The 17481-nt window shown below is 62.8% G+C and overlaps 1 long non-coding RNA gene across 1 annotated transcript; it reads right to left on the reverse strand.

Moving 5' to 3' along the window:
• Nucleotides 1-15436: 15436 nt before the first annotated feature.
• Nucleotides 15437-17026, reverse strand: LOC306654917. The gene is made up of 3 exons (XR_013762130.1): nucleotides 15802-17026; nucleotides 15635-15711; nucleotides 15437-15581 (listed from the first exon to the last, which is right to left on the reverse strand). It is a non-coding gene; the product is annotated as an uncharacterized lncRNA (long non-coding RNA).
• Between the last annotated feature and the right edge of the window lie 455 nt (nucleotides 17027-17481).

Genomic DNA, 17481 nt, shown 5'->3' on the forward strand with positions numbered 1-17481 from the left:
GGTGCCCTCTATCAGGACACCACCTGGTCTCTGCTGGGTGGACTAAGGTGGCCTGGGGTCTGAGCTTCAGGGCACACGTGGCTGCTCAGAGGGGCCTCTGTTCCTGTGCCAGGGACGGCAGGGGTGGGGCTAGACCCTGCCATCTCAGGCCTGCCCATAGTCGTGGAATGGTTCCCGTGCCTGGGCTGCCCCACCGTCAGGGATGAGGAGCCCCAGATTTGGTCCTGACTCTGCCACTGTCCAGCCAGATGGCCCAACCTGTCCCCTTAGGTGGGGAATGATTGGAGTCCCATGCCAGCCTGCCCCCGCTCAGTGGAGAGAATGATCTGTTTTCTGCTCGAGTCTCCTGGGGGGCAGCAAGCCAGGAGCCCAGGGACAGCACATGAGGTCTCGCAGAGCCGTGGACCCTCAGTGTGAGGAGGTGGAGCTGGCGAGACAGGGAGGGAGGGGCAGCTGGTGGGTGGGGTCCTAGGCCCCTGGGGTGGGGGAGAAGGGAGGGGACCTCACTGCCAGCTGCCAGGCCCAAAAGGACAGGGGGCCCAAAGTCACTGCTGGACATGGCCACCTGGTCCCAGGTGGGCCCCACCAGTGCCCCTTGGGGGGTGGAAGGAGTGTAACTTGAGAGTTGGGGTCCCGGAGAGGTGGGGGAGAGGCAGTGGGGATGGTGGGCTTTGGGTTGGAGAGCAGAGGTACAACCCCAGGAGGCCGGTGGGCCTGCTTGGGACCCCAGGCACTGCTGCCCTCCAGGGCAGGTGGCAGGGAGTGTCCACCCCAGAACTGTCTGAGGGAAGGACTCAGAGTGGGCAGTGAGTCCTCCACCACTGGGCAGGCAGAGGACAAGCCTGCCTCTGGACTCAGGGACAGCGTGGGGTGTGGGACGGTGTCCGTGGGGAGCATGGGCCCTGCTGCTCTTGCTGCTGCCCCGTGGCTTGTCCAGCACATGATCAGGGCTGTGGCATTTCTCTGGCTTTCAACTGCAGCTGAGGGTCCTGCGTGGCCACCACTGGCCGTGGGGTCACCTCCACACTGTGGAGCCTGCAGCTCATCATTCTCAGACTGAACAGGGGCCTTTGATGGTTGGGGCCACCTCTGGCCACTCCACTGCAGAGCCAGGCCCTGAAGAGGTGAGGGTGCTGGCAGCGCATGGCTGGAGCGGGGGCACCATGTTGGCTGCAGCACACAGCCGAGCTAGCCAGGACCACTGGGCCCCCTTGCGCACTAACAAAAGCGCCCCTTTCCCTCCCATTAAATTATTCATGACCTCCAAGAGGCCGTAAATGTCCTCAGCTCTCTACAGGGGCCATAATTACAATGATACATTTTATTTATAAAGTCATCGACTCCCGCGAGCCGGCTGCCTGGGGGGCTGTACATAAGCCGTAACTGAGACGGGCCTCCAAAGCTGCCGCCGCAGCTGTTTTTCAGGTTGGGACTTGGGGGCCGCTGGAGTGGGCAGGGGATGCTGGGGCGGGGGTCTCCATCTGCCCCCAACCTGCGGATGGGCTGTGTGGGGTCTGCTTGGCTACAGGGGCACTCATGGGGTGGGGCCGGGTGGACAGCGGGTCCGGCCCGCTGTGGGTGCACTTGGACCTGGGTGGCCTGGTCCCCAGGACCCACACAGGGGCCTGGCTTCGGCTGGCTACTGACCAAGCTGGCACGCAGCACGCACCCCAAGTTCTTCCTCCAGCCTGTGCCCCGTGGGGTGTGGGTGTAACTCACCGGGCCTCTGGGGGGCCCGGTGGACACCCCTGCCCGCTCCTCTCAGCCCCCACCCAGCCCACGTTGGCCTCGTGGGCTGCAGAGGACCAGGGCTCCTAGAGGCAGGACCTGTGCCCTGGCTAGAGGTGCCGCCGCAGGTCTGATGAGGACCAGGCCATGCGTGCTGCCCCGTGACCCGTGCAGGTGGCTGCTGGGAGCAGGCCAGGAGACTGGTCAGGAAGAGTTCAGAGCCTGGTAGGTCCTGCTCACCCGCCCTGGCGGCCCCTCCCCATCCTCACGGGTTCTTGGATGGGGCCGCACATTGAGACGCAGGGACACTGGCAGTGGACATGTGGGACGGGTCCTCCTCATTGCACAGCCCGGCCTGGGTGCCCCATGGCCTCCAGCCCAGGTGTACCTGCAATGGGTGTGGCCCTGCCTGGGCATCGTGAGGCTCCACACCAGCCATGGCCTGCAGGGTCCCCTGACCTAACCGCCCTCTGCTGGGAGCCTCCTGGGCTGCCTGGCGGATGAGTCTCTGGGACTCGATGCAACCACACGCTGGGAAGAAGTGTCCAGAGCTTTGGAGAGCTGTTGATCTAGGGCCTGAGTGCCTTGGTGTGACGGGACCCGGACACTGTCATGGTTAGAGGGCTTATGGGGGCAGGAGCCAAGCGGGACAAGGGAGCCTGGCCGGGCCCACCTGGGCGGGTCCAGGGATCTTCAGACCCCTGGAGTCCCTAATGGCCCCTCGCACATAAGTGGGACCTACCTCGTTCTGGTGGAGCCGTCTCCTCACTCTCTGCAGCACAGCATGAGTCACGTGCAAGTGGAGGTCTCTGGGACCAGGGCCCTGGCCAAGAGGGCGAGGCACGTACCCTGGGTGGGACCAGCCTTCTGCCACAGGCATGGCTACACACCCCGAGTGGCTTGTGGATTCAGGGCCCCAGAGGTGGGAGGACAGGGCTGTGGTTCCCCTGCGTCCCTGCTCAGCTCACCTGCATGGCTCAGGAGCTGACGGATCCTGGCCGGTGATGGGTCACCCAGCGTCAGCACCCCTGGACCTGCGCTGCCGGACAAGGTGCTACTAGAGGGTCAGGGCGTCCAGCCTCTGCCATGGCCGCGTGTCCTCAGCACCCATCGGGGCCAAGCAGTACCCACGCCCGGCCTCACGCTGCTAGGGGGCAGACAGACGAGCGCGGTGGGAACGCGGTGGACACTCTGCAAGCTGCACGCTTTCTTCTCCAAGAAGCAACTGACAGCCGCCCTGCTGGCCTAGTGGACAGGACATGTCGCAGTGCTCAGCAAACTACCCGCTAACTGCGGGCGACATGCAGGCCTGGGATAGTCGATGGAGGAGCCCAAGTTACCCTGAAGGTGACCAGGGAGGTCGGGATGATTCCTCCTAACCCTGAAATCCGCAAGCGTGGATGGGTAAGACTCCAGTTAGGACCGGTCAGCATGGGCCAAGGCGACCTAGAGTCGTCATGGCAGAGGGGCCTTGAAAGTCTGATGTCATCCTGCTGTCAGTCAAAAGTCAGGAGGTGGACCTGGGCAGGACTCTGGAAACTTCTGTGGGACCCAATAAAACTGGAGCGCAGGAGAGGCACAGTGTCCCTGTCCCTTGAGACTGTCCCCTTTCCTATCCCTTCAATGAACTCATTCCTGTTACTCTGAGTGACGTGTCTGAAATCTTTCCAACTTGATTGCAAGAACTGGGGTTTGAAGGGGAGTCTCCACTCGACCTTGGTTTCCTGGCAGGCCCAGCTCTGTAAGAGCGCCAGGCCACCCTCCTTCCGTCCCGTCCTGTCCAGTCCTGGGTGTTCTGGCCTGTGGAGAATCATGCAGGCCAGCTGTACTGTGGGACATGATGCTGACCAATGCTGGAGGCATCATGGCTGATACTGCATCTGCGTGGCGTCCGTGACCGACCAGAGGGAGACCCAGGGCGTGGAGCCCTCAGGACCTGGAGCAGTGCCTGCTGCCAAGTTCTACTGTCGCGAGATGACAGATAAGCCACTGGATTCGACCCTCACAGGCTCGGAATTGTCAGGTGTCTGGCCTGCACAGGCCAGAGCACACGGGCCAGTCATGTGAGCGGGTGGCCCAGCCCGCCCGGAATCTTGGCCACCCCACACTGCTGACAGCCGCTACTTGTTGCCAAGGAGGAAAATCCCCGCCCAGGAAGCTGCTGGAGAACCAGCAAAGGGCAGTGACCGACACCCTAGTCCCCCTAGCCAAGGGGCCGGGGGGACCTTCCAGCGGTGGGGTGTGAGCCCTGCAGCCCGAGGGGAGGGTGGACACCAACCAGGTGGGGCCTGGGGGAGCAGAGGACGGGAAGGTCCTGGACGAGGCTGTGGACGGACACGCAGGGTGGGCACCGAGCATGTGACTCTGTCTCCTGCCTGCTGAGAGTGGAGAGGGGACAGTCTGTCAGAGGGAGGTGACCAGGCTGGGGAAGTTCCTGGGTACAGAAGAGGAGGGAGTGGCAGCTCCTCTGGCCCATGCCCACCCCTCTCATCCATGCTGAGGGCAGGGCAGGGCAGGGGATGCAGGGCTGGGGACTCACCCCTTCCCTCCCCATTCTCCGAGGCCAGTTGTGCAGGGCAAGCACAGCTGAGCACTGGAGGCTGGGGTCCAGACCAGGAGGGGAGGTGCAGCTGGCCCCAGGGCAGCTGGACAGGGCCTGTTGGCTGTGTTCTGCCCGCAGCCCAGGCGACAAGGCCTTTCGGAGCCTGAGCATCCCTGAGAGGAACTGTTCCTCTCCTGTCCTGTCTCTTGACTTACTGACCACAGCAGCGACTGGTGGCCGGGAGCCCCTGGCATGGCCCCAGGCAGCGGGGGCTTCCTGAGTCATCCTGGAGACCACCAGGCAAGGTTCAGAGAAAGTGATTGAAAGAGTGCTAGGCACTCTCTGGAGGCCAGGACACCAGAGGGGCCACGGGGTCCTCAGCACCCTGAGGGTGGCAGGAGGGGGGACCCTGAGTGGCCAGCTTGGCAGCGGCAGGGCTGCTGCACTACCCCTGGGGGCCTGCACCAGGCCTGCAGGAAGTTCCAGGAGAGGCTTGAGGGGTGAATCCGGGTCAGAGCCAGGAGCACCGGTGGGCAGCGCTGGCCGGCAGGCTCGACTGTGGGGGTTGGAGTCAGGAGGATGTGCCGTCTGTAAGGTCAGGCCCTGGGGTCGCGCTTCTGGTCTGCACAGAGGGGCGCCACATGGCGGAAGCTGACGAGGAGGGCTCTCCCTCAGTCCTGACCTAGGTCCAGACACAGCCCCCTTGCCCACACTGAGTGCCCAGGTGTCCAGGCAGAGACCCCAGGGCTGTGGCGGGGACACAGCCTCGCTGGATGAGGACTGCCCAGGTTCCCTTGCCAGATGTGGGCGATGCCCCCTGCATGCCCACTCTGGGTTCCCATCTCCAGAGCTACACACAGCCAGGGGTCTCCGTGCTTGCAGGTAGGGACCCAGAAGTGCCCACCTCATTCTGAGTGGACAGGATCAGGCGCAGGTGACAGCCGGTCAGTGTTGTCACTATCGCTGTTACGGGTGTTAGTGGGTGCTGCCCAGTGCATGCCCTGTGTGCCGCACACCCACAGGCCGTGAGGTGTCGCTTTGGGCCTGTCCAGCCCGTGCAAGTTCAGCTGGGTAGCGGGTGCGTCTCCTGTTACACAACAGCCCAGTGACTCCTCTGGGGCTGTGGGGCAGGCAGGTCTGCAAAGGCCCTTAGGCTGAGAAGTGCCCAAGGTGCCTCAGGCTGAGGGCAAGCGGGACCAGGCACACAGGACTCTGTGCCTGTGTCCACAGCACTTTGGGTGTCCCTGAGGCTGACCCCCCACCACAGCCTTTCTCCTCTGACTGGGGGAGAGGAGTGAGCAAGTCCTGTGTCTGTCACGGTGTGTGGACAGCCAGGCACAGAAGGGCCATGTGTGGCCTCCCTGACTCCCACGGGGAAGACAGGCTCTGGTCTCCATTCACCAGGAAGTTTGCTCCTGGGACCCTTGGACAGAAGCCTGTACAGCTGTTCAGGCTGCACACTAGGCAACTAAGCTCAGCCTGGCTCCAGCTCTGCTGCTCCATCGTGCCCTCCCTGCTCTGTGCCACCCTCAGCACCTCCGCCCCGTGTGAGCCCGAGCCCCATGAGGCAGAGGAAGCCTCCTGGTCCCTGGGGCTGGGGCAGAGCCAGCGCCACCGCGTCACTCCCTGCATGGCTGCACCTCCCACAGATGGCACTCAGGTGTGGCTGAACAAAGGCCTCTCTGTGCAGGTGGAGGGAGTGCCTCTGCCCTGGAGGGGAGAGGCAGAAAGATGGCAGGGTGCCCACTCCCGGCAGGAGCTGGAGTCCTGGGGTCCTGAGTGCTCTCCCTTGCCCTGACACCCAGGCTTTGTGTTGGGGCTGCTGATCTCAGCCTCAGGCCCCGCCTGATGGTTGGCCCCGGCGCCTCGGCATGTGCAGAGCACAGGCCTCTGCCACAGGGAGCTGGCTGGCCTTCAGGACACAGGCTGGGGGACATTCTGGGAGACCACCACTCCATGGAGCGGCAGGCATGCGTGTGGAGCTGGCTGTAACGCTTTGGCCTCCACAGGGAGGACAAGGGAGCGTGGAGGGGCAGGGAGGGAGTCCATTGCTCACCGCAGGAAAAACAATGGACTCATTAAGAAAGACGCCTTTTCAGGGCGTTAAAATCAGAGGTGAATTGATTTGGTGGTAAAACAGTCCTACTCTCCTCTTTGGGCTGATTTAGAGCTGTGTTGCTTCTCCATAGCACCCTGCCCCACAGCCTCGCTATAGTCCCTGCTGTGGCCCCCAGGAGTCAGGACCTCTTCCATGGGGGCAGGAGGGGCCCTGGAGACCCCCGGGGCAGGCACTCCTCTGCGCGGCCAGCGGGCCCCTCCCAGGAGGGCCTCGCCCCCCAGAAGCCAGGCCTCGCCTTTTACCAGGGGAGACGGAGGTGCCCCAGGGACGCCAGCCTCGGCTATCTAGCAGGTTTGCCGTGCCCACACCCGCAGTGGGAGGCTCTGGCTCGTGAGTACAGGGCATCTGGGGTTCCAGAGGACTGGGCTGGCCCAGCGTCTTGTGACCAGACAGACGTTGCTGGGGAAGCTGGCCCTGCTGGTGTCAGACGGGAGGTGCTTGAGCAGTGAGGTTGGGTCAGGTCCTGCCCAGGTCGGCTGGCAGAGGTGCTGACCTCTGCTAGGCGGGACCTGGGTGACCACAGCTCCTCCTTCCTCAGGACCTCTGACCACAGGTGCCCCTGCCATGGCCTGGGGTGCTGGGTCTCAGGTTGTGTCCAAAGATTGGCAAGTCCTGTCCTGTCCTGCAGACCAGGGAAGCATGCAAGTTGGCCAGGTCCTGGGATGCACCCTGGTGGCCTGGCCACCATCCCTGAAGCTCCTGAGCTGCAGTGGGCTCTGACCAGGGGCCTCCTCGGCTCTCCGTCCAGCCTCTTAAGCAGGCCGTGGGAGCCAGAGGCCCCGCTGTGGAGCACGCCTGGGGGGCTGTTGCCTTCCGGGCTTTATCTGGGAGCTTGTCTATGCTTTTCCTGGCTGAGTTACGGCTCCATTTCTGCAGCTGAGGGACTGTTCACGTTTTTAGCCGCATATCAAGGGTGGTGCGTTTTAATCTCAGCTCTGGCCCAGGGAGGGCCTGCTTGATGGATTCCTCTGGCCCTATCTTTATCCGCCTGCTCCTCAAAGGAGGGCGCTCAGCTTCACAGACAGCACCCCAGGCAGCCGTCAGGGGCTGTGGGATCCCAGCACTTCTGGGCGATTCTGGACACAGCCAGGGAGGGAGGGTCTCTGGTGGCCCCCGACTTGCACCCCTCTGCCCGGCCCTGGGTGCCCCTGGCCTGCCCCTGCTCAGCCCTGAGTGCTGGCCTGCAGCTGCCCCTCTGGGAACTCCCCTCAGATCTCTTCGTGGTGTGTCTTCCGCAGGTCAGAGGCTCCAGGGGGGAAGGCCCTGCCCATCTGCACCTGGCCTAGGGCGGCCCTGGCTCTGAGGAGGCTCTGGGAGTCTGTGCAAGCCCGAGGGGTTGGGCACCAGCTGCCTTTGTGTGGGTCTCGGCTGGAGAAGGAGAGGAAATGGGCAGGGGGCCGGGAGCGCTGAGCCCCACGGCTGATTCCTGCAGCCCCCACGTTTTCCAGGCCCCTCCCTACACTTGCAGCCCCTCCCCACTCCAGCATCTCCAGTGCAGAGTGTCTTAAGAATTGGAGATGGACCCCAGGACCCCAGGTCGGGTGGCCCGGCCTCCCCAGACGGTCCTTCGATTTCTGCTGGGGAAGCCTCCTGAGTCTCCAGACGCCCCTCCCTGTCAGAACCAGCCCCAGCTTGTCCTCAGCAACTGGCCCGCCAAGTACTCCATGGGATCTGTGGGTGTTTCTGGCAGATTTCCTTCTGTGGCTGGGAGCTCAGGTTGCGCACACCGCCAGCCGGATCAGGGGAAGAGAACGGGAACGTCCGCCCTGTTCAGTGGCCACACAGCCCAGGCGCCTGGCAGTGCCCAGCTGTGGGTTCTCACCTCACACCCTCCTGATGTGGGGCAAGAAAGCTCTTTGGGATGGTCCCCAGGGGCCAGAGGGTTGCAAGCCCACATGTCCTGAAGGAGCTGCTCATCCTGCAGGGGCTGGGATGAAGCTGCATGGGGCCCGAGACCCCCGCGAGGCCTATCTGCCCCTCTTGCGGGCTCCTCCTGGAAGCAGCTTCACTGGGCAAGTGGTTGGCACAGCTGGGAGGCCAGGGCACCTAGCAACATCCTGCATCAAGTCTGGAGTGAGGACCCTGAGGCCCTCGGGGGCTGCAGGCTGGGCAGGACTCTCTTGTCCATCTTGCCTACCTCAACCGCCCTGTGAGCCTGGGAGCCCCAGGGCAGACCCTGCCAGGGAGGCAAAGATGGGCTTGGAGGACAGGCGGGCAGGGTGGCCCTGGAGAGTGGTCAGAGCTGCTCCCCATGCATAAAGCCCCTGGCCCCGCAGGGCCTTTCAGTGTGGTGTCCAGCCAGAGTCCTGGGCAGAAGGGTCAGGCAACAGTGAGGGCAGGACCCCAGCCTTGGCATCACCAGGGAGACCCCGGGTGGGGCTGCAGGGTCAGCTCTGTGCCTCAGCCAGGGGCTCTGTGTAGACTACGGCACGTCCCTGGGGCCACCTGCCTGATTCTCCCTGAGTTCCTCCTGGGGACAGGCTCCTGCTGACCCGTGGGACTCTGTGGCTTCCCACCCCGGGCCTCCCACCCATGGGGCCAGCGTCCTGGATGATGACTAGGGAGCTGCAGTGGGTGCTGGTCCACAGGAAGCCCTGCCTGAGTCCCAGGCTGCTCCCTGCTGGGCCCTCCAGACTCACCTGTGGACGCCTGAGGCTCAGGTCAAGGTGGGTGAGGAGGGGCCCAGCACCAAGCCAACCTGGTCTGTGTGGAGAAGGGCCGATGGGGAAGCTGAGGCTCCACAAGGTGACCAAGGGTCCTACGGGGAGCTGACTTGAGAGCACAGGCTTTGTGCACACTCAGGTGCAGTGCTGGCCCAGGGGTCACTGTGCCAGGCTGGACAAGGGTGGCAAGCCTGCCCTGGGCGGGGCTGCAGAGGACCAGCTGCTGGGGCTTCCACACCTGCCCCGCTTGACGCCCCTGGCTTCCCAGTTGTGCTCTATGGAGTTGTCCAGGTGAGGCAGGGAGTGAGGGGTGGGCAGGGGGTGTCCAGCCAGGCCAGGGGGCCCCGGGCCATGCTGACCACAGGGCTCAGCTTGCAGGGGCTGCCTGCCCTGGTGGACAGAGACTGTGTGGAGGACACTGGGGCTTAAATACAACCATCCTCACCTTGCTGGCCACAGAAGTAGTGAGGCTGAGGGGCGACCACGTGGTGCGAAGGGCCTGACAATGTCCCCTCCCACCAGCCCCCGTCCCTGCTGCGTGTCGAGCCTGCGTGTTTAAGACCATGTTGATTAGAATTTTTACAAGTTTCTTTATAAGAGTAATAACAGCTCCTTCGAGACGATAACGTGGCTCAGGAAGGGTTTCAAGGAGCTGCGGGAAGGGGGCTCTGATTAGCTGTCAGGCCCCTCCGCCTGGGCCTGTGCTAATGGCCTGCATTTATGTGCTGTTTATTGCCTTTACCCCTCTGGGGACAAAGCTCCTCTGAAGATCAAAACTCTTTTTCAAGAGCAAACTGCCCGGATTGGGCCGTCCCCTCCCAGGCGGGGGCTGGGACTCCTGGACACTGGCCTCTGCCGATATCAGGCATGCTCAGGTCCGCCAGGTGCTGGGCCCAGGGGAGGGTGATAGGACAGGCCCCCCGCTGCTGTTGGAGGGTGTGAGGGGCGATGGGCCACCAGGTGGCGATGGAGGACCAGCCAGTGAGGACAGGACTCACCCCACCCACCTGAGCTAGCGCTGAGGAGGGATGCCAGGGAGGCTGGCCTCTGCTAGGGGGGCTGTTGGAGGCCCCCTGCTGCCCAGGAGCCTCTCTCTGAATGTCAGGCGGGGGAGGGCCTCACCTTCGCCTGGCCACAGGGCTTCCTTTATTGGGGACAAGCCCGGAACTCACAATCCACGGGGCCTGGGGGTGGCTTTGGGGGAAATCTCACCTGGCGGGTGGCCACAGACCTCCTCAGGGCCATTCCTGACTCGTCGTCTGGCCCTGGTCTGGAGGCACCAGGAATGGTCCTGCCACACCTGAACGGCTTCATCCAGCTGGGTCCTGGGGGGAAGGACGGCAGGTCAGGGGTATCCGCAGGCGAGGGCTGCAGATGCTGCCGGGACCTCAGGACAGCTGGGGAGGAGGACCCAGCCTGCAGGGCAGTGCACACTGCTGTGCTGCCCCAAAGCCCTTGAATCTGAAGACTTGTTGGCCAACACCCCCCATGTCCCGTCCATCTTTCTTTGTCAGACTGGTCCAGAAAGGGCCCAGTTACAGGCCACCTTGGGGTCCCTTGGGATGTCATTAGGCCTCAGGTGGCTCCTGGTATGCTTGCCAAGAGCTGGCAGGGCAAGGGAAGTGGGCAGTGGGTGACCCTGCTCCCTGCTGGGAGGGGTGTCTTTCTGGGGACCTTACTAAGGGACAGGGAGATGGGTTTGCCTCCTGTGGGCTGCTCTGGGCTCGGGTATGATGACAGTTGTGAGTACGAGGTGAGGCGCAGGAGGCTGGGCCCTTGACTGGGGCCAGGACCAGGGGCCGCTGCCCCGTGGTAAAAGGAGGGGCCCTTTAACAACGCTTTGGGAAATGCCATGTGGCCCACCCTATAGGCTGAGCTGTGAGCCACCAGTGCCTGGTTGAGACCTTGCAGGAGACATCCCCACAGAGTCCTGTGATCTCGGGGTTTTCCTGGCCTTGGCAGGGAACCCTCTTGTTCTGGGCTGTTTGGGAAGGCGGTAGTTCCTGGTGGGGCGTGGGTCTCTCTGCAAAGCTTTAGAGAGCTGCACAGGATGGACAACTAGCGTTCTGATGACAAGGCAGCTGGCCAGGTTCTCCTCCTAGCCAGGAGGAAACAGCGACAGGGTCTGGGAAGGCTACCGGCAGGACTGCCACCAACTGTGGTGGTGCACCACTTGGGTCACCTCTCTGAGTTTGTGTCAGGGACTTTTGACTCAATTCCAAACTAAGCCTAGATCTCAGCCCCAGATGGATCCCTGGACCCAGCTCACAGAGCCTGGATCTCAGCCCCACACTGATCCCTGGACCCAGCTCACAGAGCCTGGATCTCAGCCCCACACTGATCCCTGATCCCAGCTTACATGTGCTCCTGACCTCAGCCCATGATCTGACCCAGGCAGTGCTCTGAGTCTGAGGATGGATGGACAGTGATGGGCAGACCTGAGGCAACACCTACTGCTACGGGGCAGCGTAGTCTTAGAAAATGTCCTAGGAGCACTCGACTCCTTCCCTTGGTCGGCTGGGCAGGGCATGGCTCTGGGGCGGGCGCTGCGACCTGTGAGGGGCAGAGGGAACGCATCTTGAGGCTTTCGTGGGTTTCTGGGCTCCGCCGTTGCCTGGAATGGGACGAGCCTCATCCAGACTGGAGGAGGCTCTTTTCGGGGCTGTAGGGTGGGCATGAGGGAGATGGGCGTGCAGGGTGAGGATGGTGGCTGCCTGTCCTTGGGCGGGGAGCCCTACCCACAGCTGCGTGTTCCCTTGGGTGGGGCGGGGGTCCTCTTCCCTGCACGCCTCACGGTGTGAGTGTGGGGATCTGAAGAATCACTTGCCACCAGCGCTTATTCAAGCCGGGTGATTCATGGGTGTGACAGCTTTAAGGCCACCGTGGGCTGTCGCCAGCAACACTGCTGAAGCGACAGTTTTCAAAGTGCGCCCTCCGCCCGCCGAAACCCGCCTGCAAGTCCGGGGGACTGAGGGTGTCCTCCGGGCTGCAGGCTGCCCTGGCACTCAGAGCAGGGGACCTGCAGCCTCCAACGGGGGGCGGCAGATGCGGGTGGGGTCGGGCACTACCTGGGGGAGCTGGGTTGGGACTCGTGGGAGGGGGGTCCCTGAGGCCCAGCCCACGCAGTCCTGGACAGATGGGTGGACTTTTCCCTCTCCCCTGGGGAGGATGTGGCAGCAGGAACATGAGGCCCAGAGAAGAAGAGCGTGTGGTTGTCCTGATCTGCCTCTGGGTGTAGCCAGGGCCTGGCAGGCTTGGGGGTCCAGCCTCAGACTCCCTGAGCTGCCCCCACCCAGAAGGATGTCCTCCTCTCGCCCTGGCCTGCAGGCTGTTCTGGGGAAGCTGGGGAGGGAGGTCGGGAGTGGGCTGCAGACCCAGGCCGTGTGCTCCCTGGTGTGCTCAGGAAGTGCTGCCGGCACAACACTCCTGCTGACCAGGGAGGCTGGACGCTGCGACATGGGTATGGAGTGGAATCTCTGACCTTCCCAGAGCAGGCAGGGGAGAGGGTGCCCACCCAGGGCAGCATAAAGCACTGAGCCCCGGGAGGTGGTAGCCAGTCTCCAGCTGGGGCCATCGTGGGGGTGCAGGGGGACGGGGTGGGAGAGCGGAGCTGCTCTGCACCCTGCCTGCTGGCCTGCCTCATCTTCACGTTCCGGGAGGCCAGGAGCCCAGGAGGCTGGGAGCCTGGACGAGCCCCTCCCTCCCAGGCTCAGCTGCTGCTTTGCTGGGAGGAGCCTGCAGGGTGGTCCTGCCAGCCAGCGGCTCCTGGGGGCTCCATGGACCAGACACCAGAGGGTGCCGTGACAGCACTTCTGGGGCCTCCGCCTGGGGGGGGCATGCTCGGGCACCGCGTGGTGCCAGTGTGTGCTGCGGGTGGCACGTGTGTGGGTGTGTAGGGCATGGTTGCATGTGCATGAGGGCGTGGCACGCGTGTGTGCGGGGAAGTGTGCCTGCGGGCAAGTGTGCTGGCAGCCGCTGGTCCCTCTGAGCCCAGTCAGTGTGTTGCGGTCAGGCAGGTGCCTGGAGGGCGGAGGAGGCGCTGTCACACCCCCGCGGGTCCACGGGTGGGGTGGGTGTGCCGTGGCCGGCAGCGCTGTCTGGTCCTTTCTGGTCCTCCTGATGTGGGTTTAATCGGGCGGGACACTGAGAAGACCCTTGGAGGTTGGTCTCTAGCCATGCTGTGCGGGGCAGGAGACGGGGAAGGTCCCCACAGCCAGGAGGCCATGTGGCCCTGGCGGGAGTCCCTGTGTCCTTCTGCCCAACTCTGACCCTCTCTTCACCAAGGTCCCTTCCCAGGAGGGAAGGGGCAGCCCGGGGCAGTAGGACTGACTCCAGGGACAGTTGGGACTCCCTGTCACAGGCAGACAGAGCCCCCAGGATACCGTGTCTGGGGCAGAGCTTCCCCATGGCCTCCCGAGCTTTGCAGGACCCTCCAGGGGCAGTGGGCACAGAGGAGGGCTGTGCCCCCTCTGGACAGGGAGTGGTGCTGGGCCACCCAGGGGTCATGCAGGGGCCCTGAGTCTCACTGAGGAAGGCACTACTTGATGACCTGGACCCCTCCTGGTCTCCCATGCCCACTAAATACCCAGGAGGGAGGACACTCCCTCTTTGGGACTGGACGGACTGTGGGGAAGGGGAGACCTGAACTTGGTCCTGGAGGGAGAGGGACAAGACCATGGGCGCCTGGGAGGGAGGCCACTGCCCCTGGACACCCAGAGGCTAGTGGTGGGAGACAGGCTGGGGGAGTCGAGAGGCCCTGGTCACCCCGCTGCCTGGAGGGCACAGGGCAGTGCACTGGGGTCTGCTCTGTGCTGGGCAAGGTCTGGGCAGGTGGAGGTGGGCTGTGTGGTGGGACTGCTGTTGGGGAGGGAGGACCTTGCACTGGGGTCCCAAGGCCAGCATCCGGGTGCCAGGACAGCAGCCCAACTGCTGACCCACAAGGAAATGAGGCTTCAGGTCACGAGTGCAAAGACACAGCTAGTGAATATTTAACCAGGCCTAACAAAAGCGCATGCATAATTAACCAGGCTGCGGAGGAGCCCAAGTAATTTGTCTTCTTAAAGGGGATTTGGTAATTTGTTAAGCTGCTCTGAAATCTGCAGTCTAGCTGCGGGAATCGCTCTGATTTCTAAATTAATTTGTGTGATTTAGAAAGTGGGGGCCCCTGCTTTTGTGGCGGCCGCGGCGGCAAGGCGGCCTCGCTGGCTCGGTCTTGCGGGTGTGCTGTTTTTGTCGATGGACTGATGGATGCGTTCGATCCTGGAGCTCCCTCTGAGCTCTGTCCTGTGCCTCCCACCTGGCTGCCACTCCCAGGGGTGGGTGAATGGGGCCATGTGGGGTCAGCGAGGCCTGGCATCTTGCCCACCTCCTCGGCCGCCTCCTGCTGATGTTGGCTGAGCAACAGAGGGTGCAGAGGGTGAGCCTGCAAGGGGCCTGCGGTGCCAGCCCACAGGGGAGCACAGCCCTCGGACATACTCAGGTCGGTTGACCCATCTGCCATTCAAGGACCAAGCAGCGAGGTCCTAAAGATGTCATGACTTAGAGGTCTAAAGGGTAACCGTGGGAGGAGCCAACCCTTTTCCTCAGATGCCTGGACCATGAACTTGGCTGTGGGACAATGGTGAGGAGCTGGCACTCTGTGCCCAAGTCCCTGCTCAGTCCCAAGGAGTGTTTCTGCCCAGCTGCTGTGCACATGAGTCTTCAAAGGCCATGCCATCTTTCCATTAGGTCAGAGACTGCAAAACAGTGAGGGATATGGTTGTGACAGTGGGTTCCATGAGGACAGGCCCAAGTGTGGTGTAGAAGGCCAGGATGGTGGATGACCAGTCTTGTGGCTCAGAAAACCAGTCCATATCCAGTAAGAACCCAGTACTGGAGTAGCCAAATGTCACCAGCTAGCAGGCTGATTCCCAAGGGTTGGGGCTTCAACCTGTTTTGAGCCTAGGTCCACTTCTGCTGAACCTGGGTTCATCTCTTCTGCTGATCCTTGGTTCATCTGTGCTGAGCCTGGAATCACCTCCTGTGCTGAGCCTGGGTTCATCTGTGCTGAGCCTGGGATCACCACCTGTGCTCAGCCTGGGTTCATCTCCTGATCTCCTGTGCTGAGCCTGGATTCATCTGTGCTGAGCCTGGGTTCATCTGTGCTGAGCCTGGAATCACCACCTGTGCTGAGCCTGGGATCACCACCTGTGCTGAGCCTGGGTTCATCTCCTGATCTCCTGTGCTGATCCTGAGTTCATCTGTGCTGAGCCTGGAATCACCACCTGTGCTGAGCCTGGAATCACCACCTGTGCTGAGTCTGGGATCACCACCTGTGCTGAGCCTGGGTTCATCTCCTGATCTCCTGTGCTGATCCTGGGTTCATCTGTGCTGAGCCTGACCTCCTGTGCTGAGCCTGGGATCACCACCTGTGCTGAGCCTGGGTTCATCTCCTGATCTCCTGTGCTGAGCCTGGGTTCATCTGTGCTGAGCCTGGAATCACCTCCTGTGCTGAGCCTGGGATCACCACCTGTGCTGAGCCTGGGTTCATCTCCTGATCTCCTGTGCTGAGCCTGGGTTCATCTGTGCTGAGCCTGGAATCACCTCCTGTGCTGAGCCTGGGTTCATCTGTGCTGAGCCTGGGATCACCAACTGTGCTGAGCCTGGGTTCATCTCCTGATCTCCTGTGCTGAGCCTGGGTTCATCTGTGCTGAGCCTGGAATCACCTTCTGTGCTGAGCCTGGGTTCATCTGTGCTGAGCCTGGAATTACCTCCTGTGCTGAGCCTGGGTTCATCTGTGCTGAGCCTGGAATCACCACCTGTGCTGAGTCTGGGTTCATCTATGTGGAGCCGGGGTTCACCTCCCCTGCTATGCGTCATGGCAACCCACCTAAAAGGGGCCCTGGCAATTCCCAGCCCATACACCTGCAGAACCAGTGTTCACTCAGAGGTTTTGGTGGTTTTTTAGTTTGGTGACTTCTGCATGCCAAGCACAGAGAACTGAACAAATTCCACCAAATCTGGCTGTGGGAGTGGTCTCCAGTGCTTTTGGTGTCCCACTCCTCAAAAGGATGGACCCTGGACTCTGGGACTCCTGCTGGCAGTGATCCTTGGTGTGTCTGGGGAAGGGTGTGGGGCTTTCCTTGAAGGAGGAGCAGGGCAAGGCTTGGTGCGCAGTGCCCCTCCTTGCCCGTGGACCCCAAGAGGGGCCAGGGCAGCTCAGGGAGAAGGTGTTACCTGTCTGGGGAGCTGCTCCCCTCTGAGGTGTCTGGGGCTGCCTCCAGGATTCACATGGGACCGAAGGTGAGGACCAGCCTCCATCCCATCTTGCTCCAGATGGGGGCTGGGGAGGGATTTCCTAGCTTCCCAGAACTTCCCAGCCAGGTTTCCGGGACTGGGAACTGCAGTGGAATCCGTGGTTCCTTTGACTCTGGGAGAGTCTGGGGGAGCCGGGGAGGGTCACTTGAGAGAGCCCATCTCTAGGATGAGTGACTAGCTGGGTGGACATAAGAGACAGCAGCCTCCCAGGACCTGCCTCCTGGTGATGACTCGGGACATCACCCCTGGGAGGGGCAGGAGGTGGTGAGGGGCTCCTGCAGACCCATTCCTGCCTCCTCCTCCTCCTCCAGTGTCCTCACCAGCTCCCTGTGGGCTTTAGCCATGATTTGGTTGGGGTTTCTCAATCGGCTGGGGCTGGGAGCCCCCGAGGGAAATGCCTTCCAGGCTCTGCTCCTGTCTTCTGCCCAGAACCCGCACAGCGCATGATTCAGGGGCCGAGAACAGGTGGGAGGAACACTCCCTCCAAGTTCTGGGCTGGAGGAGGTTGGACAGGGAGACCAGGAGCTCTGGGGTCAAAGGAGGTGTTGGGCGAAGGTGTGGCTCCTCCCACCTCCAGGCACCCGCCTGCTCCTGCCCCCTTGTCCTTGTCCCTCCAGAGCTTCCTTGGGAGGCGGGGGCCTGGGGGTGGAGCAGGGCTGCTTGTCTTCCCACCCTGTCCCAGCCAACCCTGGCAGGGCTCCAGCCGTAACAGCGCCTGGTTTGAAGGCCGGCCCTGAGGACGCCTTTCCGGTCAATGGCACTGTTACAGGCTCCGGCTTCAGAGCCAGCCTTGCAGGACCTGGACAGACAGCCTCTGCTGAGAGCGCCTGGGGGAGAAGATGGCAGGGACCTGGGGGCACGCCTGGGCCCGAGCATGGCCAGACCAGCCTGGCCCGGGCACACAGGGACGGGGCTGCAGCCTGGCATCCTGGAAGGGAGCGGGCTGCTGCCTCGGAGGAGCGGAGGGAGGGAGGTGAGCCGTGACTTCAGGAGTGAGCCTGTCTGTCTGTTTGTACTGCCCAGGAGAGGAGCAGAGGAGGCCGGCCACGGACAAGTGCCCTGGACGCAGGGAGGCCCAGGCTCTGGGCAGTGCCAGGACCGCGGGGCTGCAGGGAGGGGCCCCCGCCTGGGGC

This window comes from Sciurus vulgaris, assembly GCF_902686455.1.
Source record: "Sciurus vulgaris genome assembly, chromosome: 2".
Classification (NCBI taxonomy): domain Eukaryota; kingdom Metazoa; phylum Chordata; class Mammalia; order Rodentia; family Sciuridae; genus Sciurus; species Sciurus vulgaris.